The sequence below is a fragment of the Palaemon carinicauda genome, chromosome 5 (genome assembly GCF_036898095.1).
Source record: "Palaemon carinicauda isolate YSFRI2023 chromosome 5, ASM3689809v2, whole genome shotgun sequence".
NCBI classification, from domain to species: Eukaryota; Metazoa; Arthropoda; class Malacostraca; order Decapoda; family Palaemonidae; genus Palaemon; species Palaemon carinicauda.
This window is the reverse complement of record NC_090729.1, coordinates 63,814,064-63,824,463: the sequence shown is the minus strand read 5'-3', so window position 1 is coordinate 63,824,463 and position 10,400 is coordinate 63,814,064.

Below are 10,400 nucleotides of genomic sequence, written 5' to 3'. Positions count from 1 at the left end.
CTACACCTACAAGGACTCCTGGTACTACTGCCCGGAAGTAAGAAGACTCAAAACATGGCTCAACAGGGTCACAAAACTCTACAGAATAAGAGCCACAATAGAGAATAGAGAGCTACTCCAAGCAGTTATTAATGACGTCCAACAGAAAATTCATGAAATATAAATAGAAAAATGGATGGAATGGTGTACAAACTTATCTCAGTACACATCTCTCTCTGAATTATGGGAATGGTAGAACAGAGTAGCTGGAAAGAAGAGGAAACCAGCTGCAATTATTCCACTCCCCCAAGAGGACGCAGAAAGGATAGTGACAGCCTTTGCAAGCAGAACAGGATCAGCTAACCTCTCCCCTGAAACCAGAATGCTTCAGGAGCAACTGACGCCAGCTAGGTAGGAGGAGATCAACACAGCCTGTCAACTGCAGGATGACACACACACCCCGTATACAATCGAGGAACTGAGAGCAGTGTACAGAACGGGCAATGACACTGCACCAGAAGCAAACAGAATAACCTACACCATGATCAGATGGGTCCAACAGACGAAACCGCATTCCTGAGGTTATTGAACAAGACACACCTTGAGCACGCAAGGCCCCATACGTGGAGGCAACAGGACAGTCAGCCGATCCCCAAGCCAAATGATCCAGAAAACCCGGGACCAATTGCTGTAGTATCCTGCATGGAAAAAACTGTAGAAAAAAAAAACTGTACTAAACAGGATGAAATAAAAAATTGGTTCCCTGCATAAACAGCTATATGCATATCAGAAAGGCATTGGAACCACTGAATGTATTACAAATGTTCTCTGCTGTATAAACCAGGAGAAGGTAACTATAGTCTTCATAGACTTTGAGAAAGCCTTCGAGCTAGCCAGCCCAGCTGCAATGCTGCAATTGGTGGCCAGTAAATGAGTAAAAGGTCATCTACAAGCATGAACAAAGAACTATGAGCTAGGAAGACAAGCCTGAGTCAAATTCCAAGGAGCGATATCAGCCTTCCATGACATGGAGAATGTAACTCCACAGGGAGGACTTCTCAGCCCCTTCCTTCTCAACGTCCTTATGGAAAACATATCCTCTCTCCAACTCCCTGAATTAGTGGAGATATTCATGTATGTGGATGATTTATGTGTAATACCACGAGGGTCAGTCAGATTGGTAAGAATTCAGAGTGCACTGAATGACATAACCAAAACTTAAACGAGACAGGACTAAAAATAAACATAGGCAAAACAATGGCTATGACAATAAAGGCCAAAAATCTCTTAACACCACTCACAATAGGAATGGAACCCCTAGAGTGGGTGGATAGCTACACATACCTAGGAGTTTTCATAGATAGACAACTTACCTTTAAGGAGGAAATCAAGAATCTCAAGGAAAGAGCAAATGAAAGACTGGCAGTCATGAGATACATGTCAAAGCTAAACGACGGACCAAATGAACACTTTCAAAAGAGTTACTATCTAGCCCACTCCAAAACTCTAGTGGACTGTGCTGCTCCCACCCTAACAAGCCTGACAGACACCCCAAAAGCCAGTGTAGAGGTAATTCAAAACAATGCCATGAGACTCATGCTAGGAGTACCTACGTGGACAAGGCTCTGCAACATGAGGCTGGAAACCGACCTGCCATCTATAGAAGACAGGATTGTACAGAGAAATGTGTCCGCAATAGCAAAAATGTTTATCTCTGACAAAAAAAAAAAAGTAAGAGAGGAGCTCACAAAGCACACAGCACATCCCACCGTGGGGTGCATAACTATACCTGATCCCATTTGGGAGTGCTCATCTTTTCTTTCTCAAATTCGGGAGTGATTTTGTTTATTAGTCAGTTGTATGGAGCTTATCTTTACTTGATCCAAAAATATTGTCCTCTATCCTTCCTCCTCTTGTAAATCTTGCTTGGCAATCATTATCTTCATCATCAACTCCTAAGTGATTTTCTACTTCCTCTTACACCATCATCTTATTCTTTTCGTTTCAATTATCTTTTTGTTGACATCCTCCACACAACTAGTTTTTCTTTTTCGTCCAACTCGTTTGGGTAACTTTTCTGTAAGATTTCAGAACATGTTTTGCTTTTTTCCTAATTCCATGTAGGCTAGGAAAAAGCTCCATCATCTGTGCAGAGACTTATAAAACGTCTTATGTGACTAAATGATTTTATCATTACTAAAGTCAACTCACTCTCAAGTGCTATTTTGGCGATGCCATTGAAATACTGAACGGGAATTTACGTTAATCTAGACACTATTGCTGAAGACGGTGGATGGGACCAGGAATGTATTATAAGAAACTTATGATACGAATCTTCACCTTTCAAGCAAAGGAAAAAACTTACCCTGTAAATCCAATTACTCTCTTCATTATCTCGGGTATAACTGTCCCATACCAAGATGATTATATTACGAACACATAAACACTCAAATATCGCATAATATAAGAGGACGTATTCTTGACATGCCTCATAGCAATCTGCACCCCTAATAGCGTTTACGCTTCGAGGAGGTGTGGCAAAATAAAAGGGAGCCGTATCAAGGCTACCCGTTCTCGTACTACTATTGAGAATGATAACAGCGCCAATCCCACGATGGCTGACATTCCTTGTAGCATTGAGCATGGTGTTACAGATACAGTACCACGGGGGGGATTTTGTGAAGATCTTTTCTTTTAGAAGAGATGGGTGGGTCCATCAGGACGACATAGCTATCTCACTCAAAAATAGATTTTTCGCTTCGCTCAAAATCCGTTTTTTGGGCTCAAGCCATGTCGTCCTGATGGAAGCATACCAGAGCATTAGTGTATCTGTGGATTTTCATCAGTGCCTTAATCTTAAGCAACCTTTCCTATGGTCATGGGGACCAATTGAGACAAGAGACGTCACCGTTACTCGTCATCATCACTAATCATAAACAATGCTAGTGCTTCCTGCCTCCTACAGGGAAGAGTCATCTAGACAGTAGAAAAGGGGTCTCAGGGTTAACATATATTGCATGACCAAACATAAGTATACACTGAATATACAAATAGTCTCATAGTTGTATATTTGCTGAATTAACATCAGTGTCTCTTATATCTATATTTGTGAGCATACAATTATATGAGGAATACTTTGGTAAGTCGAAGAACTCTGGCATGTATACACACAACTGTCTGGCGAAAGCAGAGGAACTACATTCTAATAGACATTTATTCCTAATAAATGACTAAAAGGGATGGTTAGTAAAACGAATGTAGTAAGACAATGGGATTATACCTGTAACAAGTACAGAGACTATATTCTTTCTTAAAGGGAAGAAATGATGAGTGCCACTCTCAGACTGAAGAAAATTTATAAAACAATTTCTCTTCATAATGCCTGTACTGGTTACTTCTATCTGCACTGTGTACTACATACACTGGCACTAGTGCTATCTGTATAATTCTACACCTGGGATTTTCAACAGAGGTAGTGTCACCATGGGAACACTTAATCAAGAGAGGCCACACCTAAGAAGGGTGACCGCTTCACCCTTTAATTGACAGTCTCAGTCAATTAGCTGTTCATCGTAGAATTAGACGGCAGGTTAAATAATCTACCCGACGTCACCACATACTGCTTCAGATCATGGACTTGCTTAGCGTAGTGTTTGTAGAACACTCTGGATGATTCTCACTCAGTACATGTGCGAGGACATGTGAGGTCCTAAGCTAATAACTGTTTACCACAGTAATTAGGGGCAAGTTTTAATACACTACCTGCCCCCACTACGAAGTGTTTCAGTTTATGCACTTGTTTTGCATAGTGTTTTTAAAACACTTTGGATGATTTCCATGCAGTGTATGAACGAAGACGCTCAAAGTCCATATACTGAAAGAAGTTCAGTGATGAAGCAATCTTTCTCGGATCATGACCTGCGGGAGTACTGTCCGGATCCGCTCTACGAATAAAGTAGGTGAGCTTCGCCCTTAGTTGTTTCAGGGATAAATTTGATACAAAAGTTTCTCCTTTAAAGAGCTGTCCTCCCCTGAAGTCTGAAGTTCTACGAAGATAGACCTTAAGACACTCTACAGGACATAGAGAGACATCTTCCTTCAGAGGGCAGATTCTCCAGGGACCCCATCTCTTAGTAGGTAGCTCGTTTTTGGCGAAAAAGGATGGATCAGGAAAGGGATTCAGTTTTCCCACTTCCGTGAACTGAATGTGACCCTCATCTCTGGATAGAACCACTATCTCACTAACTCTAGCCCCAGAGGCTATAGCAAATAGAAAAATAACCTTTTGGGTTAGATCCTTAAGAGAACAATCCTCATTGTTCACAGATGAGGCATAATGTAGAACCTTGTCCAAAGACCAAGAGATGGGCTTTGGTGTTACTGCGGGTCTGAGCCTAGCGGCGCATGCCTTCGGAATCTTATTAAAGATTTCATCCGCCAGTTCCACTTGAAAAGCATATAGGAGAGGCCTAGTCAAGGCTGACTTGAGCGTATTTATCATATTAGCCGCCAGACCTTGGCTATGAAGGTGGACAAAGAAGGACAGTCAGAAGTTCATTGAAATTTCTTTCGGTCCATTTGCTTCGACAAACGCAACCCACTTTTTCCACGACGACTCATATTGTCTTCTAGTTGACTTAGCCTTGTATTCTTCTAAGAATTCTATATTGCCTTTTGAGATCCCAAATCTTTTTCTAACCGCTAGAGTAAGAAAATTATGAAATGAAGGGTTTGTGTTCTCTGTGATAAAACAAAGGCAGTTTATTTCTGAACCTTTGGAAATAAACCTAGGATCAGAGCTAGGACCAGCCTCATCTTCAAGTTCTTCAAATTGTCTATCAGCCCCACTAGAGGATCCTCGTATGGGGCTACATATCGAGGTAGTTTCTTGAAGACGCTCGTGACGAAGAGGTCGAATTGTAGTTCCGGGACTTGTTCCCAAATGGGAGGGAATAGGTCTGCGTCCATGGACCATTCCAACTCTATCGGCTTGGACCGAAATAGAGCATCCACTGTCACCTTGTGGATCAGTTGTAAATGAACTGCTGGCAGGTGCCATCCCTTTAAGAAAGGGATGGGTAACTTCACCTAGACTGTATGAGACGTTCAATTGTGACGTCTTATTATCGCTTCGGTGTCCCAGATCAGTCGTAGGAAGTCTGATCTGTATGGAGGGGGCTTCCCCACTCATGATAGGACCAGCAGAGTCTTGGGACTTTCGTGATTTAATTTTTGTTAGAGAAGCGATTAAAGGCGGACCGATATCAGTCTTTTTTTAACTCTTCAAGCGTTTGATACATATTTTTTCCAGGCTCTTAATGCATCTTTCCACTGTGCTCTTTGCACTAGGTCTGTCACTATTGCGAACTGGGGAAAGTTTAGCGCTTGTCCCTGTTGGCGTCTTGGAAATCTGACTGATTACCTGAGTCTCTTGACAGACCTTGTGAGCTCATTTTAGATTCCCAAGGGTAAGGAGAGTTGATGTGACTGTGGGCTTCAATGGTTTTTCAGTCATTGAGACCCTTGAGCTGGAAAAAGTCGAGACTTCTAGAAGCTTATCTTGCATCCGTGATGTCCCGCGAACCGGGTCATTTCCTTGAATGCACACTGGCCAGCCACTTCGGGAGCTGCCCACCCCAGCCTCTCGTTCAGGTATATAAATGCCTGAACCATTTCTAGGCTTGACTTTGACGTGACTAAGTCTGCCAATCCTATGAAGATACTTAGGACTGTGAGTCCGACACATCTTTCCTAGGATGAATGTTACTATTTGTAACTTGAACTCTGGATAAGAGGAAGGGGGCGGGTTGACTGGAAGGGTCCGCAGGACACCTTTCAGGTCTGACAAGACAAAAAACAACCCTACTTGGGACAAGCTCCATATTTTCGGAAGGATTAACATTCAAAACTTGCTGTTTACTATGAACTTGTTGAGTGGCGACAAGTTCAGAAGGACTCAGAGATTTCTTGAATCCTTCTTGTGAACACAAAACAGCCTTCACTGGAACTCGATGGGCTATTGTTTTCTTACCACTTGTATGCTCTATAGCTCTCAGGTATACTCCTCCAGGAGGATTTGAATTGTAGGAGAAGGTAAGGAAATGATGGTGGGGACATTTCTGCTTCCCATCAAGGGCTCATTTTGAATGGGCTTTGGACCAAAGGATCGAAGGTCTTGCAATCCTGAAGGAATGTTCCTCTTAGCAGAAGCTTCTTCATGCTTCGAATAGTCAGTAGGTTTAGACTTTTGACCATCTGCCTGTGGCATCGTAGTCACTGAAATAGTGGGATGTTGTTGAGCAGCCTGGATATTTCCAGCATATTTTATCTTTTCAGGTTGGGGACCCACAACCATGGAAGATTTTCTCTTGGAAAGGATGCCCAATTTTTGGAAAAGACTTATGTTCTCCATGGTGGCGTTCTTAATTACTTTCTTAATTACCTCGTGTGGGAAGAAGTCTTTACCCCAGATGTTGGAAGATATTAGCTTCCTCGTTTCGTGTTTCACTGTTGCAGCAGCGAACACAAACTCTCTACATGCTCTCCTAGCCTTCATAAAGGCGTAAAGGTCCTTCGCTAAGATAGCCATATGCATTTTGGCTATGACCATGAGCATGTCTGGGGTATTTTTGTAGGTTGAACACAACTCTATGTAGTTTTGTAGAGAAAGGGAGGTCGCAAGTCTCTCTTTTGTCTCTTGTTCACTATGCAAGAGCAACTCAGATAATTTAGGGAGACATAAATTAAATTGTCGACTTGCGACATCCGCGTTTATTTTTCCTACTGAAAAAGTCAAATGGACTTCTTTCCAATCCTTTTCCTGTCCCGGAAAAGCTGGTGAGAGAGGCTTGCACTCTTCGAGTGTGGGACATGGCTTACCCACCTCCACCGCTTTGGCAACAGATATAAATGCCATCCCCGTAAAGTGGAATGAGAGTGAAGAAGGAACCTTGGTGATAGCAAGGGACTTCCGACTCTCAGCCGGCAGCCGCCGGCAGCCGCCAGCCGCCGGCAGCCGCCAGTTGCCGCACCTGCCAACTGCCGGCAGCCGCCAGTTGCCGCACCTGCCAACTGCCGGCAGCCGCCAGTTGCCGCACCTGCCAACTGCCAGCAGCCGCCAGTTGCTGCACCTGCCAACTGCCGGCAGCCGCCAGCTGTCGGCAGCCATCTTGGCTGCCGACAGTCATCGGCTAATGGTAGGGACCATAGCTGCCAATAAATGATGTGGTTGCCTGCAGTATGCATTGCCGTCAGCCAATGTTAGGGCTAGAGAGGGAGTCTGGCTGGCTCCGGCAACCTACCAGCAATGGTAAAGTGGCAAGATTCCGGACCAAGAAAGACAATGGCTCGGCCATCAAAAGTGGACAGAGGGGTAGGGAACAGGGTCCTGAATAGAGTGTGAAAGGAACTGACCAAATTTTCAGTCCCAACACTTGTTAAAAGAAACTCTGTTTCAGTATCGGCAGAATCCTAGGTGATAGGAGAGTCTCAGTTCTCCATCCTAGAGATTGCCAACACAGTTAAGGGGATGGCGGCATTGCCGCCTCCTTTCAACACGGGAGAAACAGAGTTCCAGTGCCACGTCATCCTAGGCAAAAGAAGATCACTCTTCAGCATAGAGGACTGCGGCGCAGGACTAATATTATAGTCGCAAGGAGAAGATGGTATCCTACCACTACTTCAAGTGTGGCTAGGGAGGGCTAACCTCCATTTCCGGCAGCCTAGCCGGCAGGGGAATAATGCTAGTCTACAACCCATTCGCCCTGCCGGCAGGTCGCCGACATAAGACTAAATACTCTGAGATTCTGACTAAATCCCAAAACCTGCTGGTATACCACAACCAGCGGTTCAAGAGAAGAAGCAGGAAAAACATTATGTTAGTCATGTCTGAATAAAATTGAAGGCACGGCTATTAGGGTTGTAGCCTGAAGCTACACTCAGAGGGAAAGATATTACCCTTAAATTTCCGAAGAGACGTGTAATGTTTCATATAATTCTAGGAGGTATCAGTCTCCGCTGAATTGAAAACAATACACGAGGGTAACCGGGCAATGTCTGAAAGCATAGTAAAATGCCTAGATTAGAATACCTAGGCTAGACGTGATCTAGGTTACCTAAATCACCGAAACTCTAACTATATTATCGACAGAGAAAGGAAAATTATGCACATTATCAAATCTTTATGAGAAAAATTGCCTAAATAGCTAAATAATTAAAATAATTAAATAAAGCTATTTAAACTGGAAGACGTTCTGCTATCTAAAAAGCACATGCCCAGCGAACGACGGCGCCCATGGCGCCTACAGTAACTGGCCTAGCTCTTAAGCACAATAAATTACTCTAATTACATTGTGAAACAGGAGCTAAATTATACTCATAGTAAAGACCCGATACTCAACTTTCCAGAGGCGGTAAAAGATGGAGAAAGCATAATTTATAATCCTTAAAACGATCGAAAAGTTCGATCAGCAGGGAATACCACCGAGCGAAATCGCTACAAAATAAGGAATGTCCGCCATCGTGGGAATGGCGCTGTTATCATTCTCAATAGTAGTACGAGAACGGGGTAGCCTTGATACGGCTCCCTTTTATTTTGCCACACGTCCTCGAAGCGTAAACGCTATAAAGGTGCAGATTGCTATGAGGCGTGTCAAGAATACGTCCTCTGATATTATGCGATATCCTTGAGAAAAAATTTAAGGATATTCGCGCCAGGAGTTAGAATTCTGGATACCTAAAGGTAAAATTCTTTGGGAATATCACTGTAGTACACAAAGTATATCCCTTAGGAAGGTACCTTAAGGAACTTCCATTAGGACGACAGGGCTTGAGCCCAAAAACTCTTTTAGCTGTTTGCTCAGACATAATTGATACATTGGTTGCTGTGTCAACTTACATCAAAATTGGTTTACCATTTATGATTACTTCTACCAAGATATGTTTCTTTGCATTTTTATTGACAGAATTTATGCGAAACGCAAAATCAGTGTCTGAATTATTCTGATTATTATGAACATTTTCCGCATTATTCTCTTGACCAATCGTATCGACTGTAGCATTTATTTTCTTTGCGTACTGTTTAAGGAATCTTCAAGCAGTTGCAAAATGACTCATCTTTCTACAATTCTGGCATGTTTGTCCAGGAACAGGGCATTTTTGGGCTCAAGCCTTGTCTTCCTGATGGAAGGTTCCATTAGGCAGCTTTCTAAGACATATCTAGCTATAGTGATACTCCCAGAGAATTGACCATAGGTCTCCAGAATTCTAACTCCTAGCGCGAGTATTCTTGAAATACATAATATCAGGGGACGTATATCTTAATATGACACATGGCAATCTTCACCCCGAATAGCATTTTCGCTTCGAGGGGGAAGAGTGGTGAAACTGAAGGGGAGCCGTTATCAAGGTTACCCTTCCTCCCCTACTACTATGAGGCTCCAAGATGGCGCTCATTCCTTTTATGGTAGCAATTTCGCACAGTGTTCTCCCTGTTCATCTAGCATTCTAGATCGTTTTTTTAGAGGATTTATCATGTATTCTCCAGCATCTTCTGCCTCTGGAAAGTTGAATATTTAATCTTTACAGCGTATAATTTTTAGCTCCTGCATCACAGTGAAATTAGTATTATCTAATTTGTTTTATTGAGCATAGCTGGATACCGGAAGCGCCATTTTGGGCGCTCTCATTCGTCATGCAGGCATTATTTAGTCAGCAAAACGACATTCCCGGTATTCATCTTTACTGAATTATAGCTATTTAGGCAAAATTATACTAGTGAATATATAATTATGCATACAATTTTCCTCTTTCTACTTGTGTTGTTCGCATACGTTAGAGTCTCAGTGATATAGGTATCACAGCATGATAAAAGAACAGATACTAAAAGGTTCTAGGAAAGAAAATCAGGTAATCCTTCCCCAATACTTGAAGTCCTTGGAGAAGTTGTTGCATATCCATGTCTTCGCTCGAAAGAACTTGCAGCATGCTCAAGAGCTTATGAAGGATAGATATGACAAGAAGGCAAAGGTAAGAGAGTTTAATTGTGAAGATAAGGTGCTGGTATATCGCTGCGTACCTGGCTCTCCCTTGAAAGAGAAATTCATGGGACCTTATAAGATTATCAGGCGGACCACAAAAAGAAATTATATTATTACAACTCCTGACAGACGTAAGTCTACTCAGCTTGTACATATGAACTTGATAAAACCCCATCATGAATCTACCACAGGTATAGTTAATCATGTAATTCATGACTTTGAATCTGCCAAGCAGAGTTTGTCACTAATGCCTCTTAATCACAGGTCACAGAATGAGATGTAGAATGAGGTGCAGACTCCTACCAAGGTTGGTACAGAGGTGAGCCCCGAGGATGACGAGACTGATTTCAGTGTGAAGTCGACTTTGTCTTGGAAGGACATGAA